The sequence below is a fragment of the Macaca nemestrina genome, chromosome 11 (genome assembly GCF_043159975.1).
Source record: "Macaca nemestrina isolate mMacNem1 chromosome 11, mMacNem.hap1, whole genome shotgun sequence".
Taxonomy (NCBI): domain Eukaryota; kingdom Metazoa; phylum Chordata; class Mammalia; order Primates; family Cercopithecidae; genus Macaca; species Macaca nemestrina.
Genome location: NC_092135.1, coordinates 86745238 through 86760006, shown reverse-complemented (window position 1 = coordinate 86760006; position 14769 = coordinate 86745238). Strand labels below are relative to the sequence as shown.

The 14769-nt window shown below is 35.5% G+C and overlaps 1 long non-coding RNA gene across 1 annotated transcript; it reads right to left on the bottom strand.

The window, feature by feature from the left end:
* Positions 1 to 2018: 2018 nt before the first annotated feature.
* LOC139356986 (uncharacterized) lies at positions 2019 to 9276 on the bottom strand. Its single transcript, XR_011609590.1, has 4 exons — positions 8651 to 9276; positions 7474 to 7650; positions 7066 to 7147; positions 2019 to 2269 (listed from the first exon to the last, which is right to left on the bottom strand). It is a non-coding gene; the product is annotated as an uncharacterized lncRNA (long non-coding RNA).
* Between the last annotated feature and the right edge of the window lie 5493 nt (positions 9277 to 14769).

Here is a 14769-nt window from a genome sequence, read left to right as displayed (position 1 = left end):
ACTCAGCAATCAGAAAGAGGCAGAACGGAGAAACTGAGTATGAGACAAATGAAGTAGAACAGGATTTGAGTGGCCTGAAAAGGAGCCACAATTATAAATGTGGCCTCCATATCTCAGTGCTGGAATTAACTGTTAAGAACACAACCATCAGAACATTGTGTAACACCATGACTCATAAAAACTCATTTAATTTTCATACCAACCCACTCTGAATATATTGCTCTCTGGATGCTTCTATCAGACTTAGTACCACTGCTGACTAAAAAGCATCATTTTGGTATTATCACCATGGCCTCTTGCAGAATTATATGTGTGTTCCAGTCTTAGCACCACTAGCTCTTGATTCAAAGTCTGAGGTGTGTACATTTTATTAGTGGACCTAGGTCATGTGTTTGCACCTCAACTCCAAGTAAGACTGGGAAAGCAAGCAGGCATTTTTAGGTTTCATAAAGAAAAGAGGCTTACTCCACTTGCCAACAGTACTCATAAAATCAGGAGTTCCCCCAAAACAGGAAGGAGACTTAGGACATATAGCAATATTTTTTAAAAGAAAGAATGGAGGCTCACGTATGTAATCCCAGCATTTTGGGAGGCTGAGGCGGGTGGATCATGAGGTCAGGAGATCGAGACCATCCTGGCTAACATGGTGAAACCCTATCTCTACTAAAAATACAAAAAATTAGCCGGGTGTGGTGGTGGGTGCCTGTAGTCCCAGCTACTTGGGAGACTGAGACAGGAGAAAAGCGTGAACCTGGGAGGAAGAGGTTGCAGTGAGCCGAGATTGCGCCACTGCACTCCAGCCTGGGCGACAGAGCAAGACTCCGTCTCAAAAAAAAAAAAAAAAAAAAAAGGCAAATGTCTATTAAATTTCATATATTTGGCTAATAAACATCAACATGTATCCTTTCTCAGGTACAACATAAAGCATTTTTTGCCTATATCAATATGACAGACAAGACAAAGACTTTAGAATTAGTGTTTTCAAATACAAGTCCAAGATGGCTAAGCAAAAATAAAATTTTTAATCTAGTTTGGTAATGATTCTAGTATGTCTTAACTGATACATAAACTGTAAAATTAGCTACTACTACCATATGGTCATGTAATGGCAGAGAAAAAAAGAGAGAAAAGGAGAGTATGAAACTTAATTAGAACACATAAGTGTTTATATTGTCACAGGACGAAAGACTTTAGAGACCTTGTTTCGTCAAAAAGTTATGAGGTCGTAGTTGGTATTTATGACTTTCCTCTCCCACTCCATTTCATGATCCTTTTGCCGTCAGCCAGCATCATAGCTGGTTGGGAGATTTTACTAAGGTGGTGACAAAATACTTGGCAGTCTTATCTGTAAAGCATTACTCTAATCTTTCTACAGTTTTTATCATGACATATGGTAGTTCTAGGAGAAATTCCTGGGAACACCCTAAGATTTAGTCATTCTTCCTCCTGTTCCTATTGTATTAACAGAAATCTGTTCAATAATCTTAGGATCTAACACCTTGCAAAATTACATCCTCTTTTACTTTCTTTCTTTTTTTTTTTCTTTGGGACAGTGTCCCACTCTGTCTCCAGGCTGGAGTGCAGTGGCGTGATCTCGGCTCACTGCAGCCTTCGCCTCCTGGGTTCAAGTGATTCTCCTGCCTCAACCCCCTGAGTAGCTGGGACTACAGGCGTGCAGCACCACACCCAGCTGATTTTTGTATTTTTAGTAGAGACGGGATTTCACCATGTTGGCCAGTACGGTCTCCATCTCTTGACCTCGTGATCTGCCCACCTAGGCCTCCCCATCTTTTTCTTTTAACCAGTGTCAGTTGGAGGCAGACGTAGGCTGAAATTGAAATTTCCAATGGAATGACAATATCCCTGTTCTTAATATCTCCAAACTGTTAGAACATACAGTGATGAGAGTAGGAAGTAAAATATTGTGAGAGCAACTGTAATAGTTAGAGATATCCTCATATTCAACCCAGAACCATCCCAGAATTTTGATTAGTGGAGAAACAACAATATTTATTTTTAGTTCAGGATTTTTATCACACCATAAAATTCTACCTCTATCTCCTCAAGCTTTGTCTCCCAGGTGGCACAGTAATTGAGTCTTTTTTGTTGTTGTTGTTGTTATTTCCTTGTCACCCGAGACCAGCTGTTTCTTGGTAATAGTGTGCATGGTAAGTAAAATCCTTGGTTATTAGCCAGATATGTTCTGTGGAATACCACAAAGTTGAGTAATATAACCAGTAAGCACATTGATGGAGGTACTAGAAGAAATCTGCAAATAGGGAAAGAAAAATAAAAAGCAGCCATATATAGTATAAGAATCTATTGTAGTGATAACAAATCACAACCTCTTCCATGACAATGAAATTCTATATGATCTACCAAGTGGCTGATAGACCTTCAGGTTGTGGTACCATCACAGAGGCCAATAATTGTTCATTTCTTACAGAAAGCTGCTAGCCAAGTCAGCCTGGCTATGGAAGATCAGTATGGTTGAAACCATGAATAAAATTGCTTACTACCATGAGCACATAGATTTAGGACTAAAGTGAGGGAAAGAGGGCTGGTCAACATGCTTATAACAGTTCTTCATTTCCAATTAGATATTAAGAACATCCTCCACAACGGATGTTTGCATATTGTGAGCCTACTTTGAAAGATCCATAAACTGTCAATGAATACAAATCTTAACCTCAACTCATCTCAGGCAAAATGTAAAAGTATTTTGTAAGGTATTTGATCCTAATATTGAGATATGCCACTCAAAATTTTGCCAAAGGAACAGTTTTCTAGTTCCATTATCCATTAGAACTCACCTACATACAATTTTTTACTACAGAATTAAACTTCCAGCTGCTATATGCATATGGCTTGGAGCCCTAAAACAGATTAAAATATTTTTCCCTTTAGTCAACTGATGGTAAGAAATTCCCTAGGAGGTCATTTGTGATAATAAGTTGAGAGAATGGTAGAACTGGAATAAGAATTGGCCCACTGGGAATGTGAGTCACCAGCTCATGCAAATTATATGTGCTTTCAGGACTGTCTTGGAGTAAGTTTCATCTATTAGACTTCACTAATGTTCATACCAGGCCTTGTGGGTAGATGCACCAGATAATCCATACTTCATGAGCACAGGGAGTTTGACCATCTAATAGTCTCATGGTTAGGCATTCAGTCCTTTAGTTAGTTTGATTTTTAAAATAGACTTTATTTTGTTAGAGCAGTTTTAGGTTCACAGCAAAATTGAGTGGAAGGTACAGTACAGACATTTTCCATATGTTTACTGCCTTATGCATAGCCTCATCCATTATCAATGTCCTCCACCGGAGTGACACATTTATTACAATTAATAAACCTACATTTGTTTTACAAAGACTTTATTTTTTATAATGTTTTTAAGTTCCAGGGTACATGTGCAGGATGTACAGGTTTGTTATATAGGTAAACATGTGCCATGGTGGTTTGCTGCACCTATAAACCCATCACCCAAGTATTAAGCCCAGCATGCATTATCTCTTTTCCTTAATGCTCTTACCCCAACCCTCCCCCGACAGGCCTCCATATGTGTTATTCTCCTCTCTGTGTCCACGTGTTCTCATTGTTCAGCTCTCACTTATAATCATCCACAGTTCATCGTTTACCTTAAGATTCATTCAGTATTGTACATTGCATGGGTTTGCACAAATGTATAAAGACATGTATCCACCATTAAAATAGCATATAGTCTTCTCACTGCCTTAAAAGTCTCGTGTGCTCTGCCTATTCACCCCTCCACAAATCTTTGTTTAGAATGTTTAATTAAGAAACTTTCTATTATATACAAAAGGAAGAGAATGACATAACAACTCCTCATGTACCTAGGTCCCAAGCTATTCATTAATTAACATATAGGCATTCTTGTTTGTCTTTGCCTGTCAGTTTCACCACCAACCAGATGTTATCAGTTTAACCATAAATAATTCAATACATATCTCTAGAAGACAAGAAATATTTTTGAAAATTATATAATAACATTATTGTATCTAATAATTCACAATAATTCTTTATATCCAGCAAGATTCAAATTTATCTTACTGCTAAAGATGTACATTTTAAAGTTGGTTCATTAAAATCAGAATCTTAATCAATTCTGCATAGTACATTTGGATATATTCCCTGTGATTTTTCATCCATAATAATCACTTTATTTTCTATCTGTCTTCAATTTGTTGAAGAAACCAAGACTTTTGTCCTATGGAAGTTCTCATATTCTGGATTTGTCTGCTTGCCCTTGCAGTGTTTCCTATTTGTTTGAGACAGGGTCACATTCTTGCCCAGGCTGGAGTGCAGTGGCATGATTAAGGCTCACTGTAGCCTCCACCCTCAGCCTCCAAATTAGCTGGGGCTACAGGAGAACAACCCCCATAGCTGGCTAATTTTTTTTTATTTTTATTTTTTTTCTCACTACGTTGCTCAAACTCCTGACCTCAAGCAATAATTCTGCCTTGGCCCTCCAAAATACTGAGATTACAGGCATAAGCCATCATGACTGGCTGCCTACAATGTTTTTAAATATATTCCTCATTCTTCTGTATTTCCCATATAATGGAAGGTACTCAAATACGAGGATATTCTATAGAAGAAAAAGCAAAACTCTGCTGCACTTTTTAATGTTTTTTTTTATTATTATACTTTAAGTTATAGGGTACATGTGCACAACGTGCAGATTTGTTACATATGTATACATGTGCCATGTTGGTGTGCTGCACCTGTTAAGTCATTTACATTTAAAAAATGTTGCTATCATAAAAAAGACAAAAGAAGTCTGAGGAACTGTTACAGATTAAAAGATGCTAAAGACACATGAAAACTAAAAGCAATGCATAATGAGAGATTTCATTTTGCTATAACGGACATTATTGAGACAATTGACAAAATTTGTTAAAGTCCATAAACAGTTCACACTATTATATGACTACATCCTCTTGGTTTTTATCATTGTACTGTGACTTAGTAACAGAATGTACTAACTTTTAGAAAAACACACTGAAATGTTTAGGGGGAAAGTGTCATATCTATAACTTATTAAATGGTTTAAAAAATGCATATATGTGTGAACATATATAAGTATATACATATATGTGTATATAGACACACAGTCACATACCACATAATAATATTATGGTGAATGATGAATGACATATGCAATGGTGGTCCCATAAGATTATAATGGGGCTGAAAAATTCCCATTGCTTATTGACATCATAGTCTTCATAACATCATAGAGAAATATATTACCTTTATTATGTTTAGATGTGTTTAGACACAAAAATACTTAGTGTTGTGGTACAATTGTCTACAGTGTTCAAAACAGTAACACATGGTACAGATATGTAGTCTAGGAGCAATAAACTTTACCATATAGCCAAAGTATGTAGTAGGTGGCCCTATCTAGGTTTTTGGAAGTACACTCTATAATGTTCACACAATGATGAAATTACTTGAAGACACATTTCTCAGAACATAGCCTTGTCATTAAGCTATGCATTACTGTACGGATTCATACTTAAAGAGAGAAAGAGAGAGAATTAAGAGAAGGAGGAGGAAGAACAGGAAGAAGAAGAAAGATAAATATGGCAAAATGTTAATATTTGGGTAAGCTGGATGAAAAGTGTATGGAAATTACTTTTACTATGCTTGCAACTTTTCTGAAAGCCTATTATGTCAAAAATACAAGTTTAAAAACGTGATAGATATGGTACTTTATGAGATTCATGCTCAACAATTTGGCAAATTCATTTCATAGGTAGCTAATTGAGCTTCCTACCGCATCACATCAGGAAGAACCATTATGTCTGGTTGTTTATCTTTTAAAGTGAAGTTAAGGTTGATAGGTAGGGTTAGGTGGTCGGGCTTATCTTCCTGTAAAGATGCCATCAGCTTATTCCCTAATAGTTTAAAGTAGCTATTGATAATTGCCTAGATGCATTAGTTTATTAGGGATTGGAAAACAGTTATATTCTAGTTTCATCATTCTTTCTGCATTTCTAAGCTATGATTCTCCTACAAATAATTTTTATATATCCACTGTTTGCATTAGCTTATAGTAGTGTTCATTTATTAAATATAGCATAGATGCCATCTTTCCTTTTCTATAATAGTTTGAGGAAATGAGATGGTGACAGTGAAATAATATGATGCCACAACAAGTTTCAAAATTAACCAAAGGGGCTTCATTGGTATACCTAGAACGTAACCTATCTAACACATATCAGTGCTTTGCTGTTCACTATTTTTCTTGATATCAAATTATCTCATATCTAACCTATGGAAGGCCTTCAAGTTGATTCCTATGTGCTGTTTAACAAAACCACCATAGTTTTTAAGATTCTTTGCTTTCTAGTATGAAAACATGTTTAGCCTTATCTAGTATATTTCTATATGCAGATCTGAAACCAGTCAATTATTCAAGGATTCTTGGTTCATAAAAACCATTTCGAGTCTATAATAGTTTCCTATTTTTGTGTGACAAATTTTCACAAACTAGTCTCTTAAAACACACACACAGGCACACACACGTCCATAATTTCTGTGGGTCAGAAATTTAGGCATGACTTATCTCAGTCTTTTTCTCAGGGTATCACAAGCCTGAACTCAAGCAATTAGCTGTACTAAATTTTTATCTGCACGCTTGACTAGGGGAGAATCTGCTTCCAAATTCATTTAGGTTGGTGTCAGAATTCATTTTCTTGTCACTGTGGGACTAAAGGCACAGCTTATTATTAACTGTCAGCTGGAGGCCACTGTCCAGTCTTGGATGCCGCATGCAATTTCCTGCCACACAACCCTCTGTCCTAGGTAGTTCACATCACAGCAGTTTGCGTCTTCAAGGGCAGCAGGAGAATCTTTGTCACTAAAACCTTATAATACGGAATTTGTAGTTAATCATGAAAGTAGCATCTCATCATCTTTGTCCATTCTGTTAGCTAGAGGCAAGTTCTGCACACACTCAAGGAGGAGGGGATTATATGAGGGCATGATTCATTGGGGGTCACTTTAGGTTTTATCCATCATGAGGATTCATACCTGGAGACTTGTGGTAATTACTGCTCCTGATTTAGACGTTGCTTTTAGGCCTTTTCAGTAGCATGAGCTGAAAAATACATTTCTTTAAAAGAGAAAAATACATCATAAGCTTATGATATTTACTTAACTTTTTTAGTTTCATATTATCATCTTTTTATTCTTTGAAAATCTTAATTCCTAAATATTTCATTATAATTTACTAATTTTCTATTATATACATATAGGTACACAGGTGTATATATGTATATAAGCACATACATGCATATGAAGTTTAAAATGTTCTGTTTAATATCATACTTTATTAGTCAGGGTTTTCTTAGAGGGACAGAACTAATATATATATTCATATATATTCATATGTATATATTCATATCTATATATATGATATTTTATTAAATATTAACTTACGTGATCAAAAGGTCCCACAGGAGGCTTTCCGCAAGCTGAGGAGCAAGGACAGCCAGTCCAAGTCCCAAAACTGAAGAACATGGAGTCTGGTGTTTGAGGGCAGGAAGCATCCAACAGAGGAGAAAGATGGAGGCTGGGATGTTAGGCCCATTTCACTTTTTCATGTTTTTCTGCCTGCTTTATATTTAATGGAAGATGATTAGATTGTGCCCCTTAGATTAAGGGTGGATCTGCCTTCCCCAGCCCACTGACTCAAATGTTAATCTCTTTTGGCAACACCCTCACAGGCACATCCAGGATCAATACTTTGTATCTCTCAATTCAATCAAGTTGATAGTATTAACCATCACAAGTCCACCTCTTGTCAACTTGAACCCATACACATCTCCTGAGATCACACATAATCTTCAAATAAAGACAGTAATAAGGTCATAATTATACCTAACATAATACCACTCTCCTTCCTACAACTGGAAATGCACCGATCCCCAACACAAATACTATTACATAAAGGTAACAATACTTAAATACTGATATGAAGTCAATAAATCTTATGCCATGTAATAAAGGAAAAGGAAATAAAACATATTTTCTTAGTACAAGTGTATGCATGTACAGATATGTTTTAAACGAAAGAAGAAGGAAATACTCATGACCATTATAGTCCTCATTTCTGCAGCTGGTCATATAGTCTTAGTAGGTATTGATGACTACCTTCTTCTTCTACTCATTCTGTATTCCCTTTGTCTTCAGTAAGCACCTCAGCAGGTCCTGGTTTTTTCCTGGTGGAGTGACCCAAACCTTCATTCCCGAAGGGTCTGGGCCATTTGTAGTCCTGCCTGGATTGGGCTGTTGCAGTTTCCCATTGACCTTAATCCAAGGGCATGCTAATATTGACAGATGCCCTAATGGATGTCTTGTATTCCATGCATACGGTTCCTTACTTCCATTGCAGAGTAGTAGACTTATTTCATCTTGATAGTCCGGGTCAGTCACCCCAGCCAACACTCTAAGTCTCTTCTTGGTCTGTTGACTTAAAGGTAGGAGGAGCCCCAAATCCAAAATGTTCAAGTGGTATAGGCTTCCTATCAATTTCACTTCTAGGAACACTGTAATTAATTAGTCAATGCCAGAGCTGTACGTGAGTCAGAAAATTCTGAACAGTAGCTATACCCACCTTGCCTTTGACAGTTGAGTGCTGTAATTTGACCCCTGCCACCTCAGGATTCAGTTATTCCCATTGTATTTAAAATCTGTAGTTGAGTGACTGTGGTTCCTATTCTTCGATATGACATACAGAGAAGAGCAATTATAGGGCTTTTCAAAGATGCAGGTGCTGCCTTCACAAATCTGTTTCACAGGCATTGTTCAAGGGTATGTCTTCTGGACCCTCCCAGTTGGGATGAGTAGGTCTCAAGTGACTAATCCACTCCACCATACCAGTCTCCTTAAGTCTTTGGATCCCTCCCTCTACATTAAAGGGAGATCAGGCATTTCCAGCTCACTCACAGTGCGTCATCTTTTAATCCATATTTCAGCTAACCAAGCAAATAAACTATTAGAAGCATTTTTAACTCCCTGAGCTGGAACATTAAAAGCAGAGTCCCTATTTAGTGGGCCCAAATAATTAAATTTAGCCTGATCCAACTGATCCTTCCACCATTATCCCATACCCTTAATATCCATTCCCATGCCTGTTCCCCAGATTTCTATTTACATAAATTAGAGAACTCAAACAGTTGTTTTTAAGGATTGTGCACCACTTCATGGGTCACACTCTCAACCACACCTCTAGAGGCCCACCGGGACTTCAGTCTAGTTATAGGTCTAGAAGCAAACAGAAGTGTTGAGGGTGTCTCCTGAGGACAATCAACATTATGTTGCCTGGCAACTGCCTCAGGAAAAGTGATCACTATTGCCTCAGGCACCACTGGTTTATCTCCTCAGACAAAGGTGGAAAGGCTAACAGTAGCATGGGTCTGGGAGGGGATGTTGCCCCTATTGGGGATGGGGAAGCTGTTACTGCTGGCAAAAAAAAAAAAAAAAAAAAAAAATGTTCATCAGCGTTTACAAACTTAGTGTCCCAGCTTCACCAGGGTCCTCCCACATGTCCCTATTCCAAGTTGCAGTGTCCCAATTTTTTCCAATCAATACCCTCACTTTAACAGTAAACACCTGGTGAAGCTGTGCATGCATCTTTTGTTGCAAATCAGCTATTCTCATAAGAGCTTGTGTCTGTTTTTCCACAATTTCAGCTCTTTCTCTATAGGAGATAAGATTCTCACAGAGGCCAATCTTAGCAGATTTGAGGCTTAGCATCTGCTTTTGAAGCCAGGAGACAGAATCCCTGAGTTAATCATTTTCTTTCATCATTTTGACCACTGAACTTAGGAGCAACCAATGAGCTTCATTATGTTCCTCGGTTCTACACATATGGTCAAAGGTATTATGTATAGAGTCACTAAACTCCTTGCCTCTCATGAGTGGTGAATCAGGAGTGTCAAATGCATTTATTTTGAATAACTTTCTAAACAGTTCATGACAAGGACTATCAGTGTTCTCCATACTATTGGAAGTAGAGTCTTTAGCATTTTTGAGTCTAATCATATTAGGCAGCCAACTCCAGAAACCCCAAAACCAACAGAAGAACTCCATCTTTTATATTCTGTTTCTCTAGAACCAATCCTGGTACAAAAATCTGTATTAATCAGGATTCTCTTAGAGGGACAGAACTAATAGGATATATGTATCTATCCTATTATATGTGATATATATGATACTTATGATATATATGATATATAAAATACATGTAATAGGTAATAGGAGATATATATAGGATATATAATAGGAGATATATATATAATAGGATATGTAATAGGATATATTATATATATGGGAGTTTATTAAATATTAACTTACACTATCACAAGTTTCTACAGTAGGCTGTGTGCGAGCTGAGGAGTAAGGAAAGCCAGTCTAAGTCCCCAAACTGAAGAATTTGGATGTTCGAGGGCAGGAAGCACCCAACATGGGAGAAAGATGGAGGCTGGGAGGCTAGGTGCCTCTCACTTTTTAAGGTTTTTCTGCCTGCTTTATATTGGCTGGAAGCTGATTAGATCGTGCCCACCAGATTAAGGGTGGATCTGCCTTCCCCAGCCCACTGACTCAAATGTTCATCTCTTTTGGCAACACCCACACAGGCACAACCAGGATTAATACTTGATATCCTTCAATCCAATCAAGTTGACACTCAGTATTAAACATCACAATTACATTGGAAGTGTAATGCAATATATTTAAATATTATATATTATATATAAATATATGAAATGTATTTATGTATATTTATATATGAAATTATATATAAATATATGAATATATTTCATATATTTATAAATAAATATATCATATATTTTATAAAATACATAAATATATAAAAATAAATATATAAAATATATATTTATATAAATATAAATATAAAAAATATATTTTATATATTGTTATATATTTTTTCTGTAAACATATTTGCTAGATACCGTTCAGTTTTTCAAACCTTTGAATATTTTCCAGAGTCTAATTCCTGTGTTTTAAAGTCACTAAAATAATTTTTCTTCTCTTTCTGTATTTATGGATGTTTTTGTTTTAACAGTTTTAGATATCTTTTAGTTTTGATTTGATTTTGTTTTATAGTCATGTAGTGCATTACACACGATTTCAAAGTCAAAATTATAAAACAAGGTGCAGAGAATAGTAGTGTTCATTTCTGATCTCGTTTTTATTCAAAATCTCATGTGTAATATTTTCATTAGTCTGGCTGATCCATTCGTTCATCTTTTTTTTAGCTATATAAGCATATGTGTGTGAATCTATCTATCTATCTATGTATCTATCTATCTACCTATCACTCTCTCTCCATCCATCCATCTATCCATCCATCCATCCATCCATCCATCCATCCATCCATCCATTTATGTATCTTCAAACACTCCTGTTTTATTTGTAGAGAATTAGGTTGTGTCTAGTTATTTGCTATTACAAGTTTTTGCTCCTTTCCCACACTTGTCAAGGTATCTAGCCAGGAGAGAATTCTACCAATCTGGCTTTCCACCCTAAACCGCACTCTTGATCTCTCCCAGGGATTCAGGTTCTTCTACAAACACTGAAAAGGAATTGTTTTAACTTTCCAGGCTTTCTATTGCTCTGTGGTTTGACAGGGGAATAAAAGTTACATAGTCCATGCCTTTCTCTTTGGTTGCACCAAGCACTTCAACCATTGAAATCTAACAGATCCCTCAGCAAAGTGGTGAAATTTCATAGCTGATTGGAACCTAAACAATGACAGGATGTGGCTACAAGACTGATCAGTCAACCGTGCACTCAAATTCTTAAAAGTGATTATTAAAGCAGTCATTGTTTTTTATGTTGACAGTGTGCATCCTTTTATATAATGACGTCAGTATTTTCTTTTGGTGCTAAAATTCTAATGCCATTCCTAATACTAAAACAAGCATCCTTTGCCCATATCTCAACTACCATATTTAATATTCACTAAAATTTTCGAGTACACTCATATTTATTTGTAGGCACTCTATACTCAGTCAAAGATGTCCCGTTTACTTGTTTTCTTGTATATTTTAGCTTTATCTTATAATGTTTTTCAAACATTTAGAAAGAATAGGGCTTTATATAATTAAATCAATAACCCATCAGTCCAACAATTATCATTATTCCATACACTTATTTCATATATCCCTCACGTTTTCCCAGAGGATTTAAATGCAAATTGCAGATATCATAGAATTTCAGCTGCAAATACTTGAGTATATATTTGTAACATATCTGGATATTTATAAAATATAGCCACAATGTCATTATCACATTCAATAGAATTACAAATAATTTATTAATTTATCTGCAACTCACCATATTTTCCTTAGTTGCATATCTCAACAGGATATACATATGTGCTTTGATTGACATGTCTCTTGTTTTAAATTTGTAACATCGTTTCTTCCATTTTTTGTGCACTTTATAAGTTGAAACTGAGATATGTTTCCAACAGTGCCTCTCATTTGTAATTTGGTTGATTGGATCTTCATGGCATCATTTAGATCCTCTCTCCCTTGTATTTCCTGTAAAGTGCTATCAAAAAGTTGTTTATATTTAGGTGCACACTTTTAGCAAAAGTAACTTTACATGGATGCTGTTTCTTTTTGCTTCACATTAGGAAATGTTTAATGTATGAATATTCACTTTTAGTGATGCTAAGATTTATCTGGGTTCAGGTGTAGTCAGTGTGACTTTTTGAAGAGTTTGCCATGAATTTGTCTCCCAATGGTTTAGCAGTCATTAGGAGTATAGTCCATCATTTATTCTGGTATTTTAAAATGATAATCTTCTAATGCTATCATTTCTTCCAACTCCATTAACGGTGGCTTTTCTATGTAAAAAAAGAAAAAAAAAACTTTCTCACACTAACTGTTTGATTTGTCTGAAATATAATCCACAAAGGAAGATATTTGAGCTTTTTTCTTTATCAGTATTTCTAGCAATGAGTTGCAACCATAACAAACTTTAGAAATTTCCATGTATGAGCTTATAGATTTTGATACTTTTTTCCATCCATTAATAAGATATATTAGGTTAAACTTGTGCATTTTTTTTTTGCCCCAGATTTGTGATCTGGCTTTTTCCAAAGAACCCTGGTTTGTTTTAGTAGAAAATTATACTTAAAGAACACAATATAAAAGTTAGTTTCCTTTTGCATGTTGTAATATTAGCTTTTATATATTTTCTTCTGTATAGTGGGTATGTAAAAATAATAAAATTAAGTAGAGATGTGTGTGTATCTATACATACATATATATGTGTGTGCATGTGTATCTATACATACATATGTGTGCATGTATGTATAATTTAAGAAATAGAATGCATTGCTATATTGTTTTACAATATTTCAGTACTGCAACATTTACTCCAAATCTTATAAAAATAAACTTTAGATAGTCAACAAGGAAAAGACATGATATTTATTCTAGTTCATTTATAACACAGAAGCTCAAGGCTTGCATTTTTCTAGACATAGTTTCTCCAACTGTTGCTTATATTACACAGCTGTCTCTAGAATTTTTCATTTTCTATAGTACGCCACGAAGCCAGATATTTCCAACAGTTCCATTGTTCATGGCTCCCTAGTGAATATACAAACATCCTGCAAATGGCGTGACCTAGCATATTGCAAACACATGGATGAAACAACTACCAAGAAGCTGCTATATCCTGACTCATTGTTTATTAATAATTTATTGCCAGTAACAAATGTGGGTCACCACGTGCATGAAAAGTAATAAAATTAAAGATAGATACATCATTTAAATAAAATGCATGGGAGAAGAGCAAACATTTCTGAATATGAATAAAAGTGGTAGTGCTCTACAGTTTAATATTTGAAGGAAATTAGCAACTTTTCAGGGATTACTTGCCACTACCTTCTTTTATTTATTCTTTAAATGTGAGTATATATGGGAATATCTGGAGGATTACATCTTCTAAAGTTAAGTTTTAAATTAAATGTAAGATTAGTCACATATTATATTAGTTAATATGTTTATTTCCATTAATAGTTTGCAGGATTAAGGGATTGAGAAGTGGACGTGGAAGAGATATCTAGGGAATTACCTTGGATAACAATAAAAGGGGAAATGGTATCACAAAAAGTAGCAGTCATAGGGCATATTTGTTGATCACTTAATATGTGTTAGATTTACTACTGAGAAGTTCTTGTGTATTAATTAACTCATATTTTTCTTGTGAAATCCTCTGGGATGGGTATGATTTTATTCATATTTTATAGACAAGGAAAGAGAGTTGCAGAGAATTTGAGCATTTTGCACAACCAACAAGCAACAGAGACAGGATTCTAATTCAGTTATTCAAATTCCACATGTATTCATTATGTTACAGCTATCTTCAAGGGCACCCATGACGAATTATTGGAATAGGGCAGCAGTGTTTTAAAGATATCAAAAGACACAACCTATTTCATAAGTGTTTGTTGGACAAACTTACTATAAAGGAGAACCAGAATATAACTGAAGAGATGTAGGTCTTATTAGTCAAGGAACTCAGCTAATGTCTAGGAATCTCATAAGGCAACACAGAAACTGGTTTTAAAAGTTAAAAACTATCTTTTTCAGGATTTATGTGGTAGGCAATGCCTGAATTTATTATCTCATTGTATATTCATTGAGTATCTTCTGTATGTTAGGCACTGGGGTTGGGATGGTGAATAAGATA